We start from the raw sequence: 16,986 nt of genomic DNA on the forward strand, positions 1-16,986 counted from the left end.
CCCTCACCCTCCCTCAGCATTCAGTGGGCAGATTGGAACTCAGTAAGGACACGGACAACCCAAACGATGCTGCCAAACAACTTAATCTGATCGACATTTACAGAAAACAACTGTAAAACACACACTGAACACTTACCAACATCGACCATATCTTGGGTCAGAAAACAATCTAAAAGATTCAAATCATATAAACTATTCTCTGACCAAAATAGGATTACATTAAAAATCAATAAAACTATATCTAGAAAATCCTCCAATATTTGGAAACTAAATAGCCCTTGTATCAAAGAAGAAATTAAAAGGAAAATTAGTATTTTTATCTAAGAGAAGATTAAAAACACAGCATGCTATGTTTTGTGGACACCATTAATGCGGCATATGGGGGAAGTCCATGTCTACATTAGAAAAGAAGGAAGGTCTGAAGCTGCTGACATAGGAATTCACCTTGAGACCTGAGAAAAAGAAGAGCAAAGTAAGTAAACTCTAAGTAAGCAGAAAACAAGGAAAAAATAAAAGTCATTAAATAAATCAATAACATAGAAAATAGACCACAGAGAAAATCAGTAAGAACAAAAGATTTTTGTTTTTTGGGAAGACCAATAAAATTAATAAAACCTCTCGGCAGACCGATGAGGAAAAAGAGAGGGAAGACACAAATCACCAATTCCAGGAATGAGAAAGTTGGTGTTACTACAAATTCTACAGATATTAAAGGAATAATAAGGGGCCAGAGCAATCTTGAGAAAGAACAGAGCTGAAAGCATCAAGCTCCTGGACCTCAAACTATACTACACACCTATAGTCATCAACACAGTGTGATGCTGGCACAAAACAGATGCAGAAACCAATGGAACAGAACAGAGAGCCCAGAAACAAACCCACACTTACAGGGTCCATTAATCTACAACACGGAGGCAAGAACATGCAATGAGCAGTCTGTCCAACAAATAGTGTGGGTAACACTGGACAGCCATGTGCAGAAGAATGAGACTGGACCCCTTCCTCACACCACACACACAAATCCACAATGGATTGAAGACCTACGTGTAAAACCTGAAATCATAGAATTCCTAAAAGAACACAGAGGCCCTCAGTGCTAGCAATGTGTGTTTGGACCTGTCTCCTCAGGTGAGGGCTACAAAAACAAACAAACAAAAAAAACAATTAGGGCTACATGAAACCAAAGGTTCTTCACAGCCAGGGAGACCATCAACAGGATGAGAGGGCAGCCTACAGAATGGGAGAAGATATTTGCAAATGACATGTCTGATACTGCTCGTATCCAAATTTATAAAGAACTTTTCAAACTCAACACTTAAAGAAACACATAATCCCGTTAAAAATGGGCAAAAGACATGAACAGATATTTTTCCAAAGAAGATATCCAGGTGCCCAACAGACACAATGAGATACCACCTCAACCTGTCAGATTGGCCAAAATCAAAAAGACGAGATCACAGGTGTTGGTGAGGATGTGGAGGAAAGGGGACCCTTGTGCACAATTAGTGGGAAAGCAAACTGGTGCAGCCAGTATGGAGGTTTCTCAAAATATAAAAAACAGGAATATTATGCGGTCCAGCAATTCTACTACTGGGTATTTATGCAAAAAAAAAGAAAAGAAAAGAATAAGAAAGAAAATATTAACTCAAAAAGATCTCTGCACCCTTGTGTTCATTGCAACATTATTGACAATAGCCAAGATATGGAAACAACTTAAGTGTCTACTGATAGATGAATGGGCAAAGAAAATGTGGTGTATGCACAGTAGAATATGACTCAGCCATAAAAAGCAGTGAGATCTTGCCATTTGTGACAACATGGATGGACCTAGAGGATATGATGCTGAGTGAAATATGTCAGTCAGAGAAAGACAAATACCATGTGATCTGACTCATAGATGGAGTGTAAGCAACAAAACAGATGAACAAATTAGACAAAACAGAAACAGATTCCCAGACACAGAGAATGATCTGGTGGGTGCCAGGGGAGGGGGATGTAATGCACGGCATAGGAAACAGTCGAAAATGTGACAACTCTGTGTGGTGACAGGTGGCAGCTGGACCTGCTGTGGTGACCACTTGGTAGTGTCTGCAAATGCCAGATCCTATGCTGTACTCCTGAAGCTAATAATATATTGTCTGTCACTTACACTTCAACTTAAAAAAAGGATAATGAGGGAGTGTTGTGAGTGACTTCACTTAAGTTAAATGAAAGAAACTATAATAGAAAAGTCTTTGAAAGACAAAAATCACCAGAGCTCACTCAAAAAGAAATAGATAACCCAAAGTTATTTTTTAAAGGATTTTATTTATTTATTGGGGTGGGGGGAGAACGTGAAACAGTCTCTGCATGAAGCACAGAGGCTGATGTGGAGCTTGACCCCACAAACACAAGATCATGACCTGAGCAGAAACCAAGAGTCAGATGCTCAACTGACTGAGCCACGCAGGAGCCCCAAATAGTTCTTTATGAAAGAATTTAAAAGCCTTCCCACAAAAAGGCCTACAGACTCAGATGGCTTCCCAATGAATTCTACAAACATTTGAGAAGGAAATAACCTCATTTCTACACAGACTCCTCTGGAAAAGAGAAGCGGTAACACTCTGCAGCTTATTCTGTGAGGCCAGCACCATGTAGCACCAAAACCAGATAGACATTGCAGAAAAACCCCAAACCAGCATCGTTTGTGACCAAGATGCAAAATTCTTTTTTTTTAAAAGATTTTATTTATTCATTCATAAGAGACACAGAGAGAGAGAGAGAGAGAGAGAGAGGCAGAGACACAGGCAGAGGGAGAAGCAGGCTCCATGCACTGGGAGCCCGACGTGGGACTCGATCCTGGGTCTCCAGGATCGCGCCCTGGGCCAAAGGCAGGCGCCAAACTGCCGCGCCACCCAGGGATCCCAAGATGCAAAATTCTTAACACAATCTTAACAAACCAAGCTCATCCGCATGTAGAAGGGATGATACATCATGACAACATGGCCTCCATCTCAGGAATGCAAGGGTGGTTTGACGCCTGGATGTTGCCCTATAAGGTAAGGTACCGTAGTAATAAACTAGAGAAGAAAAGCCAGATGGTCACCTGAGGAGTCAGGAAAAGCATTTGACAAAACGCCAAATCCATCCTATGTTAACTTTCTGCAAGACAGGAGTAGAAAGTCACCCCCAATGGTGAAGGGCATCTGTAAGGTGCTCACAGCAGGCATCACACCAGACCAGGAGCCAGGCAAGGGCACCCACTCTCACTTTTATCCAACTTTGTGTGGAGGCTGAAGCCAGGCCAGTCAAGGAAAAGAAACAAGGGGCATCCTAAATGAAAGAACCAGTGTTGACTCAGACAAAATGGGTGTCCCATGGTCCTTGGCCATTCTGTTGGGTTTGTTTGGTCTCTGAGAATGCAGACTGTCTGATTTGCCATTTGGTAGGTTTTTCTTCAACTGCCCTTGGGCTCTGAGATTCTTCCGTTGACTGCGTCTACTCTACGGATGACCTCATCAAAGACATTCTTCATTTCCATCCCAGTGTCATTGATCTTAGAGTCTCTTTGTTTTCTCAGGACTTCCTTCTCTCTGCTCACCTTGCCCCTCTGTTCTTGCTCTCGGTCGGCCTTATCCTTAGAGCCCCGAGCATGTTCATCCTGGTGGTTTTAAACCCCTGGGCTGGGAGCTGCAGTATCCTTCCCACACCTGTTTCTGCTGCTGCTCTGTGTCTTCCAGGAGGAGCTGTGACTGGGCCAGGGGGGAGACGGCGGCCCAGGGTGGTCACATTCTAAGTATAGCAAGTGGGGTCAGTTTCAAATGAAACATTACTGTCTGATTCCACCTGGGCCCCTGGGCCATAACCTTCACTGCTGCCTCTCAGCCTCCCTCCACATCTGCTGGGCCGAGTTGGATGTGCCCCTTCCTGCTGGTGGGTTAGGCTCTGGTTAACCAATTTCCCTGAGAGTGGCTTTGTGATCAGGCCCAGCAGGCCCTGGAGGATTCCCCACCCCTCATCCTCCACTTGCCCACCTAGAACAGGGCACTCTCCCCAGCATTCACTGTGAGAGCCTGGGAGTGGGGATCCCACGGCAGGGTGGCCTCCTCTGTGACCCTGGGACCTAGAGCCTCATTGATCACCTGGCTGGCTGGCCTATGCTTTGACTGCACTGTGCCCTGTGACCTCACTCCAATTATGGACCAAAGGAGAGCTGCTGGTGTTTGTTGGTTCATCTTTTCCACATTGTTGGATGCCTTGGGGACCCTAGGCTCCTTACATGCTCCACTAAAAATCAGAAGTTGGTTGAGGTGCCTGGGTGGCTCAGCGGTTGAGTGTTTGCCTTTGGCTCAGGTTGTGATCCCAGGGTCCTGGGACTGAGTCGTGCATCAGATTCCCTGCAAGGACACTGCTTCTCCCTCTGCCTATGTCTCTGCCTCTGTGTCTCTCATGAATAAATAAATAAATAATCTTTTTTTTTTTTTAAAAAAGAAGTTGGTTAATGAATTTTTAACAAAAATGCCAAGGCAATTCATTATAAAAAGGATAGTCTTTTCACAAATGTTGCTGGATATCCTCTACAGATATTCCTATGCAAAAAAAAAAATTTTTTTGAATAAATAAAAAATTAAATAAAAAAAAACCTTGATCCATATCTGGCATCATTTAGAAAAGTTAACTCAAAATGAATCATAGATCAATGTGTAAATATAAATCCTCAAGGAAACAGAAGAAAATCTTTGTGATCTGAGCTAGGTAAAGATTTCCTACCTATAACAGCAAATCCCAATGCATCAGAGAAAAAAGTGATGAATTGTATGTCATCAAATTTAATAACTGTGCTCTCCAAAAGACACTGTCAAGAAAGTAAAAAAGCAAGTGATAGAGCAAGAGAGAATATTTGCAAATTATATATGTGATCACAGATTTGTATGTGGCATATATCAAGAAATTTTTAACACAATAACAAGAAAATAGGCAGCCCAGTTAAAAATGGGCAAAATATTTGAACAGACACTTCACACAAGAAGGTATATGGGTGGAAATAAGCATGTGAAAAGTTGTTCAGCATGTAAGAAACTAGAGAGATGCAAACTAAAACCACAGGGTGATGTTGCCACACACCCATTGGGAAAAGATTGACCCTTGCCAGTACCAGTGAGTGTGTGGAGGGGGAGCCGGGACTCCTGAGGTTGCCTGGTGGGGGCGCAAACAGTATGGTTTCAGGAAGGCAGTTTAGCAGTTTCTGGAAAGGCTAAGCAAACACTACTGTCTGATTCCACCTCTAGGTCTTTCCCTAAGAGGAACGAAAGCTTGTATCCATACAAAGAAAGCTTACACGGCATCTACGACGGGACTCAACCCAAATGTCCATCCACCAGTGAATAAACAGTGGTGCATCTGGCCCCCAAATTCCTATGCTGGAGTTCTGACCCCCAGCACCTCCAATGTGACCGTATCTGGAGTGGGGTCTTTACAGAGGTTATCAGAGCAACATGGGGTCACCGGGGTGGCCCTGATCCAGTGTGACCAGGATCCTTACAGGAAGAGGACATCAGGACACAGACATGCAAGAGAGTCGACCCTGTGAGGACTCAGGGAGATTACAGCCATCCACACACACACAGAGAGGCCTCAGGAGGACCCCGCCTGCCTGCACCTGGACATTCACTCAGGACATGTTGGTGGGGCCTCCAGGACTGGCAGACAATGAATGTTGTGTAAGCCTCCCTATCTTGGGGACTTTGTCACAGCCACCCCAGGTGGACACTTGCCCACCTGGTATCACTCCTTATCATTTCTATGCCCTGGTTGTTCTGGCCCTGACCCAGCCCAATGAAATAATGTGCCTCTGCCTTCTGCCCAGACTCTAGAGGATGTGGTCCTGTAAATCTGCAACACCATTGTTTGGGCTGCCTCTTCCCGACGTATCAGTGGGAAAGCCTGCGTGGAGCTCCTGCTTCTCTTCCCCACCAGGGAAGCAGCACTGTGGTGCCTTCTGCTCAAGATTTTTTTTTTCAGCTGTCACTGCATGGACACTGCCCTCCAGGGTCTGTACTCAGGTTGACAGATGGGTCGCCTTCCAGGGCTCCCAGAGCCAGGACCTCCCCCAGAATCACGAGTCACAGATAGGGCCCCGCGCCAGAACCTGGATCTTCTTTATGGAAAGAATTGACCCACGTCATCCCAGGAAAAGGACGAAGGTCCGGCCATGCTCAGGTGAACACCCCCAGCTGGTACGCAGGAGGTGGAGGCCCCACCAACGTGTCCTGAGTGAATGATGCAGACACGGATGAGTGGGGCCATGAGCAGCTATGTTACAGTGTGTGGAGCACAGCGTTGACAAAAGAAGCCAATTTGCTTGCCCTGAAACCGACGAGCTGCTGGAAGCACTGCTTTCAGGCATTAGTCTGGGGAGGTAGATGCATGCCTGGCCAAATTACAGGTGAGAAGCTACTGATACAAACTTTAAAACAAGCACAGGAAAGGTTTTCTATGGCGAAAGCTGCCAGGCCCAAAGGAAGCACATCTTTGTGAGTGGCTCTGGTGGTCCCAGAGCGTGGTAGGAGGTGGGCCGCCACCTCTGGGTCCAGGGTGACAGGTGCGAGAGGCAGAAGGTTGTGGCCACACACACCTTATTGTCCCAGCGGCCAGAACCTGCTCGTTGGTCTCCTGTCCTCTATGCATGCACAGACCAGGGTCCAAGCTCTGCAGCAGGGGCCCCGGCAGCATCACACTTGATTGAGGCTTGGTGCTCCGAAGCCAACATGCACTGGTGGCCTGCGTCCCTGCAGCCTGTTCCTGCTTCTGCCTCCCTTCTGAGGACATGGGACGTGACCTACACATGGTGCAGGACCCATGGCGGGGAAGTGGGGTCCTAGCCAGGGAGCCTGTGGCCCAGGTGTCAGAAGGAGCCAAGGACAGATTCCAGGGTCCATCAGCTGTCCCTCTGTTCAGCGCCTTCCACGTCCACCGCCCTCACTGCCCCGTCCTGCTCTGGGTCACCCCATCCCACTTGCTCCCAGGGACCCTGCTGCTGTGCTGCTCCCCTGCCCCTACCCCAGTTCACACACCATACAATCTACCCTTTCAACCTGGTGACTCAATGGCGGTCAGGGTGTCCAGAGTTGTGTGTGATAGTGAAACCTATCACTGCACTAGGTTTCAAGCACTCCCATCCCCCCAAAAAGCCCTGCACCCCCTTCAAAGTCACCGCTTCTCACCACCCCAGCCCTTTCTGTCTCTAGATTTGCTTCATCCAGACATTTTCTTCTTTCCCATGACACCATGTCCCCCAGGTCCACCCATGCAGTGGCTGGTGTCAGCGTGTCCCTCCTCGCTCAGGCTGAGTGACTGTCCAGTCTTGTTTATCCGTTTGCCCACTGACAACTCTGGGCTGCTCCTCCCTCTCCCCCATGGTCAGTAATGCCGCCACGAGCAGGGGGGTGTGTGGCCTCCGAGCTCCCGCTTTCGTTCCTGCTTCGTTTCTTGTGCGCCAAGCAGCATTCCACTGTGTGGAGACAGCATTTCGCCTACCCACTATGTCCACGTGTTGCCTTTACGGATACCCCCGCTACGGACGTTGCAAGTTTTTATGTGGACGTGTTTTCATTTGTCTTGGTTGTTACACTTGGTATTCCCCACAGCCCCAAGCAGGTCTCTGGTGTTAGCTGGGGGTCCTACAGATTTAATCCACTTCTGACCCTGTGTATATGGAGACAGCGTCAGGCCCCACAGGTGAGGCTCAGGCTCACAACACGGCCCCCACTGCAGACACCAGTCCAGGCCATCTTGGTGCTTCTGACCCCCCAGGTACACATCAGAGGTTCCCACGACTGTCCTGGGACTCGATTAATTAACCCTGGAGTGGCTCACAGGACTAGGACTCAGGAAACCAGCTTATGTACTAGGTTGCTGGTTGATAACAAAGGACATTAGAGGATAGAGATGACAGCCCGATGAGGAGATCCATGGGTGAGGTCTCTCAGGCTGGGTGTGCCACATGGGTGAATCTCCCCGTGGTCATGCACCCAATGCCTCTGCCTATGTGTGCCTCTCCACCACCTGCTGCTCAGAAGACTCCCCTTCAGCCCTCAAGACCCATTCTGTGTCACCTCTCCTGTCAAAGATCTGCTCACACTCCTGGGCAGCTTTAACTGTTCCCTGGGACCTGTGCTCAGGCACACAGGTAGACCGAGATCAGGGAAGCTGAGCACCATGCCCAAGATCACACAAAGAGCAAGGGGTGAGCAGGTGAGTCTGTGCAGTTTCATGTCCTGTGTGATGAGACCATCGGGCCCCAGCTCTCTGTTTCCCGACAGCGGAGGGCAGGTGTGCCCAGGAGACACACGAAATCAGCCATCCAGGAGGGAGAGTCAGGGGTGAAGAAGCTTCGTGAGAACCGCCTTTCCAGAGAATCTGCTAAATCCCAAATTCCTATAAGTGGCAGCTCTTGCGAAGCACCGGGTGTTAATTTTCTAGGTGTTAACTAATTCAGAGATGTTTGGAGGGGCAAGTTTCAGATAACACAATTGGGAACAAAAAACTCTGTTGTAACAAAGCCCGGCTCTTCACTGTTTTGTGTTTTTATTTATTTATCTAAAGTAATCTCTGTGCCCAGCGTCAATATGGGGCTCAAACAGAGGACCTGAGATCAGGAGTCACATGCTCTGGGTCCACACTGAGCCAGTCGGGTGCCCCCATCGTTTTCAATTCACATTCTCACACATCGTCCAGCTGGAGCAGAACCTCTGGCTGGCTTTGTCCTGCAGGTCCCCGGTGTGTCCTCACCTGGCTGGTGGAGCTCCCACAGGTGTGCAGAGCTGACCTGTAGCTGCCCAGGGACCAGCAAGCCCCCCAACTCAGCCACTGCTAAAAAGCAATGTATATAAACTTCTAATTGAATAAATTATAGCAAAGACAGGGCAGCAGATACTCCAAACTCACCACCTCCTAATCACTGGGCAGCATCCTTATGGGGACAAGGACGGCCTGGGTCCAGGTGCACGTGGGGGGCCCACACCAGATGCAGGAGTGAGCGTATCCTCCAGGTGCCTGCGTAGCACAGCCCAAGGGCCGGGCATGGTTCACACCCGCACAGGCTGCAGCTCTGCTGATTGGAGGGGCTGCAGAAAGACCTAGAGAAAGTGTTGATAACACGGATTAAAGGTGACATGGTGCCCTGTCTGCTGTGGTCACAGGAGGAGACTTCCTTCCACAACGTCCCTTCCTTCAGCCGGGGAGCGCCCAGGGAAGCAGGCAAGGCTTGGAGGAAGGGGTCTGCTGCAAGCGCAGGTCCAGCTGCACTGGGACCTCTGGCTCCATTTCGAGGTCCCTGTGGACACCCTGCCTGCAGCTCCCCCGGCAGGGTCAGCGGGTTTGGGCACCTGTGCCCCGGAGCTCATCCTGCTCCCAAGAGCCCGCCTGCCCTGCTGCTCCTGCCCCTAGGGCAGCTTCTCTCCACCCCACCCTCAGAAGAGTTGCAGTTGAGAAGATAGTGGGTGGGGGTGTCTCCATACCGGCCTGCCCCTAGCCTATCCCTGGAGCTAAGCAGCACCCTCTGGTGGTGACCTGCGGGGACACGCGGCACCCATGCCAGGAGGTGCCATGTGCAGGACTCTCCAGGCTGCTCCAGAGGTGCCCCGTCAGGGTCCACACCACTGCTGGTCCGGTCCACTGGGCAAACAAGGTGTCCCTGGGTTCCACGACCCAGCTCCGGGGGGGCCCCCTGGGGTGGCCTATCGCTGTCCGTGTGTCTCTCTCTGTATCTCACTCCTCCCAGGGTTCTCCTTGGTGTCCAAGTGCCCGTCCCCCTCTTGCTGTGGTCAATCATTCTCTGGGTCCTTCTGAGCCGGGCCCCCCTCCCTGCCCTCCTTGCACCCGTTCCCTGTCCCTGTCCTCCTACAGCTCCCCTTCCCCATGTTCAGAGTGTGCACCGGCTGGCCGCGGGGGCCGTCCCTGCCCTAAGGCCCCTCAGTGACCACAGGCCGTTGGCCACCACAGGAAGTTGGGTCCTGCCTGCACAGCCAAACGACTCACTGTTCCTGCGAGGGCCACACCAAACCCACCTGCCCTCCACACTCACCAGCACAGCTTTGTGCCTCTCTGCCCGCCATGCCTGGGTGAGTCAACAGCCCTTGCCCTGGCGCACCAGCCCTACACCCATGGGGCCCACGTGACAGGGCACGCCTGCGAGTGTGCAAGTGACCATGGGCGTGTGGGGTATCTGCTCGTGTGCATGTATGCACGTGTAGGGGGTTTTATATGAGCCTCTCAAATCCATCGTAAGAGGGTTCCTCCTCTTCCAAGATGAGCAGAGAGCCCACTACGCCCGCCAGGGGGAAGGCCACCCCAGCCCAGGGCCCCAGGGCTCAAATGCTGTGATGACCCGCAGGGCAAATGTCCATGCGTCCCCCACAGGGCTCTGACCCTGTTCATCGGTGCCCATGACACGGCGGTGCTCCCCTGCACGAGGCTCCTCGGGACCTGCAACAGGAGGTGGAGTCCCTCCAAGCGCAGTCATGGGTCAGGGAAGGCAATGAAAGACCAGAGGGGCCTCCGCAAGGCCCTCCATGAATGAGACACAAGAGAAAACATAGAGCACTCGTGGCCTTCAGCCCCAGCTCTGGGGCCGCAGCAGCAGCATGGGCGACAACACCCCCAGGACCGCGGGGAGAGGGCGCTCTCGGAGACAGGAACGCACCATCGCGGCCCCAGGTGCACCATGGAGACAGTGCCACACACATGTCCACCTCGGGGGCCTGAGATCGAAAGGAGGGATTTCTATACTGACCAAAGGGGTAATTGTCGGAAGAGATGTGACCCGGGGCCTCAAGACTCCGTGCTCGCCCCCCAGCGCAGAAAGCAGACCTGGCGTGTGGAACGGACCCGCCATCGTTCCCCAGTCTCGCTGCCCCCCACCTGCCCTGTTTACCTGGGACCCATTAGTAGCATTGCACTGAGATCTGGGATAAGACACAGGTGCAAAACTTGGGGGGGGGGATGTGGGTACCTTATAAGACTGGCTCTTCCCATCCATTAGATATGGCATTTCCTTGCTTGTGGCAACAGTGAACCCCCCACAGGTGCCATAATAGTGCTCTTACGCATTTTCTGTTAGATCCCTGGTTGTTTGATATTTTTGATGCTTTTATAAATCTGATTTCCAAATCCTATTTCCAATGGTTTGCCGCCAGCGTGAACAACTGATGTCTGTATACCGATTTTTCACTGTGGTAGAATAGAAATAACAAAAAGTGGCCATTTTAATCATTTTTAGTGAGCAGCCCAGTGGCGTTAAGCACATTCTCGTTTTGTGCAGCCATCCCCACCATCCACCTCCAGAACTGTTTCATCATCCAGAATAGGAACCCTCTCCCCACTGGGGCACCTGGGAGGCAAAGCCGACGAGCCTCGGACTCTCAATTTTGGCTCCAGTTGTGATCCCCAGGGTCGTGGGATCAAGTCCCGTGTGGGACTCTCTGCCCCACGGGGCAATCTGCTTCTCTCTCTTCTCGCCCGCTCCCCAACCTATATGCTTGTCCCCAAATAAACAATAAAATATATTTAAAAAAACTCCTCACCAAAACTGACAGGAAAGAAATAGAAAACCTGACAGGCCATAACCAGAGGAAATTGAAGCATTCATCAAAAACCTACCCAAACACTAGAGTCCAGGCAGAATGCGTTCCCAGGGAAATTCAATCAAACTGTTTAAAGAAGAAATCTACCTATTCTACTAAAGCTGTTTGAAAGATAAAAGAGATGAGTACTTCCAAACTCATTCAATAGGCCGCATCACCTAATTCAAAACAGACAAAGACACCACCAAAGAAGAAGAATTACAGACCAATATCCCTGATGAACATGGATCAAAATTCTCAACAAGATACTAAGCCAATAGATCCAACAACACATAAGAAAAATTAAATCACCATGACCAATAGGGATTTATCCCCGGGATGCAAGGCGGTTCAACACTCGTTAAACAATCAATGTGATCCATCAATCAGCAAGAGAAAAACCAAGAAACCTATGACCTCGCATTAATGCAGAGAAAGCATTGACAAAAAACAGCATCCATTCCTTGAATTATAAACTCTTCCAGAGTGTATGATAGAGGTAACTTTCCTCGATATCTTAAAAGCCATCTACAAAAAGCCCACAGCAAATACATTCTCAAATGGGGAAGCACTGGACCTTTCCACCTAAGATCAGGAACCAGACAGGGATGGTCCACTCTTCACCACTGCGATTCAACATATATGGAAGTCTAGCCCTCAGCAATCAGACAACAAAAAAGACTTTAAAGCATCAAATTGCAAAGAAGTAGTCAAACTCTCCCCTCTTCGCCGATACATGATACTCTACATAGAAAACCCAAAAGCCTCCACCCCAATATTGCTAGAACTCATACAGCAATTTGGTAGCGTGCAGAATACAAATCAATGCCAAAATCAATGCATTTCTATACACTACACTGACTAAGAAAGAAATTAGGAGTCCATCCCATTTACAATGCACCTAAAAAAAAAAAAGCATAAGATACCTAATTAAACCCTAACCAAAGAGGTAAAGGATCTATACCCTAAAAACTATAGAATACTTCTGAAAGAAATGTGAGGAAGACACAAAGAGAATGAAAATATATTCGCCATGCTCATGATTGACAGAATTAAATTGTGAAAATGTCAATCTACCCAGGGCAATTACACGTCAATGCAATCCCTATCAAAATACCATGGACTTTTTTTCTGAGACTTAAAACAAATTATTTTAAATTGTGTGGAATCGAAAGACCCCGATACCAGGGAATTTTAAAAAAGAAAACCATGCTGGGGCATCCAATCCAGATTCAGTTGTACTACAAAGCGTGGTCACAAGACTGTGTGTACTGGCACATAAACAACACAAAGACCAGGAACAGAAAGAAACCAAAATGGACCCTGAATTTATGGGCCAACTGTAATATTCGACAAAGGAGGAAAGACAATCCACCTTGGAAAGAAAAACATTCCTCTTCAATAATCGGTGCTGAAAATTAGGTCATCCACATACAGAAGAATAAACTGACCACCTCCCTTGCACCATACCAAAGAAAAACTCAAAATGGAGAAAGTTTTAATTGTGAGACAAGACTCCACAAATCCCAAAGAGAAACACAGGCAACACCTTTGAACTTGGCCACAGTAACTTCTTGCAAGATACATCCACGAAAACAAAAAACAAAAGCAAAAATGAACTATTGGACTTTTCATCAAGATAAGAAGCTTGCACAGCAAAGATACAGCAACAAACTCAAAGACAACCTACAGAATGAGAAAATATTGCAATAACATATAGAATAAAGGCTAGTTTCAAAATCTATAAAAACTTATTAAACTCAATACAAAAAACAAACAATCCAATCATGAATGGGCAAAAGACATGAAGAGAAATCTCACAGAGGAGAGACATAGACATGGCCAGACATGCACAGTGAGAAAAATGCTCTGCTCACTTTCCATCATGAAAATACAAATCAAAACCACAATAGATACCACCTCACTCCATGAAATGGAAAAATAACAAGGCAGGAAACAACAAATGTTGAGAGGAGCGAGAAAAGGGAACCCTCTTACACTGTTGGTGGGAAATGTGAACCTGTGCAGCACTCTGGAAAACTGTGTGGAGGTTCCACAAAGAATTAAAATAGACCTGCCCTACGACCCAGCAATTGCACTTTAGGGATTTACCCCAAAATCCAATGCAATAAACGCCCGGACACCTGCACCCCGATTTTCTAGCACCATGTCCACAATAGCCAAACTGTAGGGAGCCCGTGCCCAGCGAAAGATGAATGTATCAAGAAGATGTGTTATGTAGACATTGAATATACTCACCATCCAAAACGACAAATACCCACCATTTGCATCAACGTGATGGAACTGAGGTATTATGCTGAGTGGAATAAGTCAATCGAGAAGGACTAAACTGTGTATGTTCTCACTTATTTGGGGAATATGAATAAGATAAGGGGATATAAAGGAATGGAGAAGAAATGCGTGGGAGATATCAAAAGGGAGACAGAACATAAGACTCCTAACTCATGGGAAATTAACTAGGTGGGGGGGGGGAGGGTGGTGGAAGAGAAGGGCGGGTGAGGTGAATGTTGACGGGCACGGAGGACACTGACGGGAATACACTGGGTGTTATTCTGTATTTTAAATTGAACACCATTAAATTTAATAGGATATAAAAAAAATAAAAATAAAATAAATAAAAGGAAACACTCTCTCCTGTATATTGATTTTGTATCAGTCAGTGAAGGTTGGCTCAGCCAGCGCCGTCCGCCACAGCACAGACCCGCAGACGGGGCTCCCACAGCAGAGGCTGACGCCTGAGGTCCAGGCGCAGGCAGGAGGGGTCCTCCTGAGGCCTCTGTGCGTGTGTGTGTGGACGGCCGTGCTCTCCCTGGCTCCTCATTGGGTCGGCCCTCCGTGTGTGTCTGTGTCCTGACATCTTTTAAAAAAAAAAAAAAGATTTTATTTATTTGTATGAGAGAGAAAGAAGGAGAGACCACAAGCAGGGGGAGCAGCGGAGGAAGATGCAGACTCCCCACTGAACAGGGAGCCCGACGCGGGACTCAATCCCAGGAGCCCGGGATCACGACCTGAGTTGAAAGTAGACACTCACCCCCTAAGCCCCCCAGGTGTTCCTTCTTACAAGGAAACGGGTCCTATTGGGTTAGGGCTCCAGCCCCGTGACCTTGTTGAACTTGTTTACCCCTAAAGATACCTTGTCTCTAAACATAGCCACATTCTGAGATCCTGGGGGTCAGGACCCCAACACACGACTTTGCGGGGGACACAGCTCGTCCCACAACACAGCACATGTATGACACCACTTTGTTTCCTTGGATTTGTCTTGCTTACAACACCGTTAGGACACCGGTGCCTAACACAGAGGGATCTCTCAGAGCTTCTGATCGCTCGCCGGGACTCGGCTGGTGGGAGTTCCATTCAGTTTGCTAGTTTTTTTCCTAAATCACCAGTGAGCACCAGGCTTTAGCAAAAACTTCCTCAGCATATGTTGGGACGACCATGGATTTTTCTCTGGTGATTTGTGGACAGAGTGAGCTGCACAGGTGGGGTTTCCAGCGAGCACAGGCTAGTTTGCTGGCCCCCAGGCTGCTGTGTGCCTTCGGCATCAGTCAAGTCAGCCTGAGCGCCACAGAGCACGTGTTGGCCCAGGGAAGACCGTGGCATGGAGACATGTGTTCACCACCTGCACGTGGGAAACCCTAGGGACCCAGTGGGACAACTGCATCTGCTCTATGCGTGTCACACGTAAGCCACCAAAGGGCCATCTGGAAGGAGTAGGACCCGGACTGCTGTCTGAACACCCGCTTTGCCCTTTACAGCAAGATTTTAAGCACCAGATCCAGAGTTGCAAAATTGGTGGCAGCCACTTAGAAGGGTCCCGGGAGACGACAGGGGACCAGAGTTTCAAGGAGCACCCAGCAAAGCCTAGGCGGGAGAGTCCACACCTCCCGGGGGGGCCCATGGCTGCTCACACACAAGGGAGGTGCCCACCCTGTGCCCAGGACAGAGCTTGGACAGCTTTGGGCAGAGCTCCCAGTTTCCTGAACTAGCCCGTGGACATGAGGGGACGCCCGCAGAGACACGAAGGCATGGTTCTGCAAAGGCAGACAAGCTGGTGACCGAGTTCTCCCAGAAGAGGAAGCCCGGGAATGGGGATGGGACACAAGGGCATCCTGACAGCCCCCCAACACCCCCTGGACCCCGGTGCTGGCTCTGCAGCAGGCGCAGACCCAGAAGGGCCGGGCACCACAGAAGGCAGCGTTGGGGGCCGTGGGGTTCTCAGTAAATGTCGCTAGAGGAACCCAGTGGCCCTGGGGACAGAGATGATCTTGGATCCGCTCCACACGAATCAGGCAGGAATGGTCAGAAGTGAAGCCCAGAGGGAGCCTCTTCACCCTCCTTGTAGGGAAACCCTCCAGCCTGACGCAAAATCCAGAGGCTGGAGGGAAAGACGGGTACATCTGACTATATTACAAAATGCTTTACCTGCTGGGAAAGACCCATAAAGAGAGCCAGCAGCCGGGGCTGAGGTCAGGGGGACAGAGGCTAACATCCACGGGCAGAAAAGACCCTTCCCATTTGGGGAATGAGGTCAAACTGAGAAAACAGGGTGAGGGGGGAACGACCAATTCACAAACAAGGGGTAAAAATGGCCCAAACACATAAAAAGTATGTAAAGTCACTTATACTCAGAGAAATGCAAATTGAAGCAAGGCAACACCCCACTCCTCACCCATCGGGCTGGCAATAATGGGAGTGGTTCGCGGGGTGGGTCCTCTGGCAGGGGGCGGCGGGCAGCACAGTGTCCACCCCAGGCCACAGGGCAGCCCGCGGCAGCCTCCTCGGGCACCGTGGGAGGGAAGCCCCAGGGCTTCCAGGCCAGACCCCAAGGGAGGCGCATTTCCCCAACTTCAGGGAAGGGGTTTTCTGCTAGGTCCGGGGCGGGCTGGTGGCCCAGGCTGCAGACTGAGGCGATCAAGGAGCGTCTCCACCCAGGCAGCCCTCTGGGTGCCCCTGCGCTACCTTAATGGGACCAGGAGCCCCCATGCAGGCAGGGGCGGTGCACCAGGTGTGGCTCCCTGGGGCAGGTAATCTAGGGGGTGGTGGCTGGCGGCAGGTGGCTGTGGGGTGCACTACCCAGGGAGGCTCCCTTCTTGAGAGGGCACTGCACACACCCCTTGGGAGCCGCCCTGCAGACCACAAGGCCAGCAAGAGCCAGAGCCCCACTGTCTCCTTTCACCCTCGTCAGAGAAGCAAGCATCCTGGCTGAGGAGGGAAAGATGGGGACAGCCAAAGAGACTCCCTTCTCTCCCTCCCTGAGGCTCCAGCCCTGGTCCTGGTGGGGCAGGGAGGAACCCCTCTGACCTGGGGGGCTGAAGGTGTCCCTGGGACTGTTGTTCACCTGTTGTACCCACGTGGCCAGAAA

Source organism: Nyctereutes procyonoides, unplaced genomic scaffold (genome assembly GCF_905146905.1).
Source record: "Nyctereutes procyonoides isolate TBG_1078 unplaced genomic scaffold, NYPRO_anot_genome, whole genome shotgun sequence".
Taxonomy (NCBI): domain Eukaryota; kingdom Metazoa; phylum Chordata; class Mammalia; order Carnivora; family Canidae; genus Nyctereutes; species Nyctereutes procyonoides.